The sequence below is a fragment of the Arachis hypogaea genome, chromosome 7, assembly GCF_003086295.3.
Source record: "Arachis hypogaea cultivar Tifrunner chromosome 7, arahy.Tifrunner.gnm2.J5K5, whole genome shotgun sequence".
NCBI lineage: Eukaryota > Viridiplantae > Streptophyta > Magnoliopsida > Fabales > Fabaceae > Arachis > Arachis hypogaea.
The window spans coordinates 74504926-74508466 of record NC_092042.1 but is presented as its reverse complement, the minus strand read 5'-3'; the positions used below and the strand labels follow the sequence as shown (position 1 = coordinate 74508466).

Below are 3541 nucleotides of genomic sequence, written 5' to 3'. Positions count from 1 at the left end.
ATGTACACAAAAATTTTAATTCTTGTTATTTGGACAAGACCCACAACATGACAGACACTCAAAGAATGCAATGAAGCATGGTCAGTCCATCCCCAAGGCTCTAATTAGGATGAACTGCTCTGATACCATAATGTAACACTCTCACTATCAGAAGTCACGCTTCCGGCTGCGCTACTCTGATAGTAGGAAGTATTATGACTACTTTATATACTACATATTAAAATAGGAGCCTATGATTCGACACCGTATCGCTGATTTCTTTAAAAATCAGAAATAAATACTTTATCTTAAGAACAATACAAGTAGGTATAGATTCATATACAAGACTCCTTACATAATATATCATAATATAATATACATATAAAACATACAACTCTTATCCCTCTTACGAACTTGTAATAACAAAGACGAGGGAAGAAAATAATCTAATTAATACAACAACATATAAACCAAATGCAGTATATCTCTTCATAATGCTTCATTCGGTTCCTGAAAAGGTAAAGTTGTAGGGGGTGAGAACCTAACCACATGGTCTCACCACGGAGTTTCAAAGTTATCATAAGAAGATATTTAACAAGAAAACTATTTTCAAGCTCAGTGATTATCATTGCCTTATGAATCTTTTAAAAATAAATAGTGTTTAATATTTCAAAAATCCGAAAATTTTCCTTTCTTATATGAAAATCTCAATCAGAAACCAACCACGCAATCAAACAACACAATCATTAATTCAGCACCAAAATTCATTCTCAAGTGTAGCACGCCAGGACAAACACAGGCAAGACAGACAAGGAAAGCACAAGTAGGTAGCAGTTACAGCAAATAGTTTAAGTAGCAGTTAAGAACAGTTTAGCAATTAGGCAAGCCAAAACAAGTTCAAACCCAAGCAAAGCATACAGATGCATATGATGCATGCCTGTCCTATGACTGATGAGGCTCATTTGTCCGTTATCCAGCCAACCCGACAAGTCTGAATTGTCCTTAGACTGTCCCCCAACGTGCATCCCAAGAGTCTATGCATAGCTTTTTCTCAAATAATCAATATTGCTCAATGGAGGTAATATTCCCGGGAATTTATATAGTGCCCGGTCACATTTACGTCGTAGGGTCAACAGAGTATCGAGTTTTCAACCTGGTACACGTGGTGGCAAGCCATGGTACTTTATCCAGGGAACCTCGTATCTCAGATAATTCAAAATCATAAGCCATATGAATAATTCAAAGATCATATCTCAACATTCTCAACATTCTCAACATCATAATCATTTGTCAATCCAAATCTCATTTCCAAATTCACTCAAAACTATATTTCAAAGAAAATCCTCATCGTCCTTCTTTCCATTTCATTCACTAACAATCCCCAATCCAAAACATAACTCTTCCTTTGATAAATGAGGTAATCTTAAATAATATAATACTTAAAATTAAACCTTTTAAAATAACTACTTCAAATGAAACTTCTAATTTTATAAAATTTCGGCAGCATCTCCTCTAAAACTCGGATTCTGCCACCCTTTTCGGGTCCCATCCAAGCATTTCTTAAACCTTTTTCTCAACCATTTTCAAATCTCGTTCATTTTTTTCAAAATTCAACCAATTCCAACATCAAATTATTTTCAAAGCGAATCAGTACTATTAATAAATCTCTTTTAAAATCAAACCAGCTCAAATACTAAATCATTTAGAAAGTCAGACTAACTCAAAATTAAATCATTTCCAAAATTAATTCAGTTTCATATTCCAAATCATTTCCAAAGCCGATTCGTTTACATTATCCAAAATAGCTTCAAAATTAAGAAAGCCATTTTTCATAATAATCAACTAAATAACCTTTCAAATTAATTTCTTTTCAGCAATCACGAACTACTCAAGCAATCAAGAAATCAGTCATTTAGTCCAGCAAACAACCATATTTATAAGACAATCATAATCACAGACATATGTTTCTCACATTAATATCTATTTATAACAACTCTGTAATGTAAAATAGATTTTAAGAAAAACTCCTACCTCAAAGAATCAAACCCACAGCGATTTTAACGTGATAAACTCTCTTTTCACCTTATTTTGCAGCAGCTATATCATGATTTGTATTCCAAGCACCCTCTGCTAGCGGAGAAGAATGGCAAGTAAAAATAATAACTGCAAACACAGTAGCTCTAGGTAACAGATAGAATAAACACAACCAAGCAAGGCAAAGAGAAACATTATGCACTAATAAAATAGAGTCGGAATGGAGTATTATGGCGAGATAAAGCACAACAGAATTTATCTTACCAGAAAAGAAAGAAGATCATGGGAACGGAGAAGCTATAGCTTCAACAACATTTCCTTTCAACAATCAGAACAGGGAATAAGGGTACAGCGAAGCAGAAATGGCAAGCCAGTAGTAGCATTAATCTGAGTGATTAAGGCAGCAGAGACACCAACAATAATAAAAACAGTAGAACAGAATAGAAGCAGGACATATTTTAAGTAAGGAAGAAGTAGAGTTACCGGTGGATGTTCCGATTTCGACGACAACGGAGCACAATGGTGGCGGGATGTTCCCCCTACGATGGTGGTTAGGCAGTGGCGGAGCTCCTACAAAGCCCCCTGTTTTCTCTCATGACGGCAAGGCTCGAGGCGACGGCGGTGACTTCGCACAGCACGGTGGCGTGGCAGTGGTGCGACGTCAACAACAGAACATAGCTCCTCTCCCTTCTCGCGTTTTGTTTGACGGCGCTCTCTCTCTCTCTCTCTTTCCTTTGATGGTGACGACGAGAAGCACGGCAGCTAGGTGAGGCGGCGGCGGTGCCAGTCACAGTCTTCCTCTCCCTTCAGATCTCTCCTTCGCTGGTGGTGTGGTCAGCCCTCTCTTCCCTTTCTCCTCTTCATTTACATCGCAACTCTCTTCTATCTTTTCCCCTAATTCCATTTTCCTTTTCTTTTTCTTTCTTTTGGTTTTTCTTGTGAAACTACGTTGAGTGTTGTTGGGTATTGGGGAAAGCTGGGAGTGTGGCAGTGGAGGGTTAGGTTAGAAGGGGTTAGGGTTTTGTGTGTTTGATTTTAGGATTATGGTTTAATTTAGGGCAAATGTGAAATTATGAATTTTTAGGTAAATTAAGATTTTGTTAAATTTTAATAAAACTAAGAGATATTGTATTAAATTAACTTTTAAATTAATCCCTTTAGATTATTTTGAAAATATTATTTAATTATCAATTTGTTAACTTACTTTTAATTAAGTATGCTAATTTAAAATATAAGGTAATATAATTAATTTGTTTGTTTATAAAAATTAAAGTATTAAATTCTAGAATCTCTGTTATTTAACTAAATTGTATAAAATTCTTTTTCTTTTGCGACTATTAAGCTGTATAATTTAAATATAGAAAATTATTCAATAATTATAAAATTAAGTAAAATTTTTAATTTAATTGTCAAAACTTGATTTAATTACTTTTAATAAAATAATTTTTAAAAATAAAGTCTTTAATAAATAAATTGAAATTAACTCGTCATAGTATTTTTTGAAAATTATGGGTCTTACAATTCACAA

The 3541-nt window shown here is 34.3% G+C and overlaps 1 long non-coding RNA gene across 1 annotated transcript; it reads right to left on the bottom strand.

Moving 5' to 3' along the window:
• Nucleotides 1–255: 255 nt before the first annotated feature.
• Nucleotides 256–3085, bottom strand: LOC112703463 (uncharacterized). Its single transcript, XR_003154610.3, has 4 exons — nt 2497–3085; nt 2278–2400; nt 2011–2142; nt 256–489 (listed from the first exon to the last, which is right to left on the bottom strand). It is a non-coding gene; the product is annotated as an uncharacterized lncRNA (long non-coding RNA).
• Nucleotides 3086–3541: the final 456 nt, after the last annotated feature.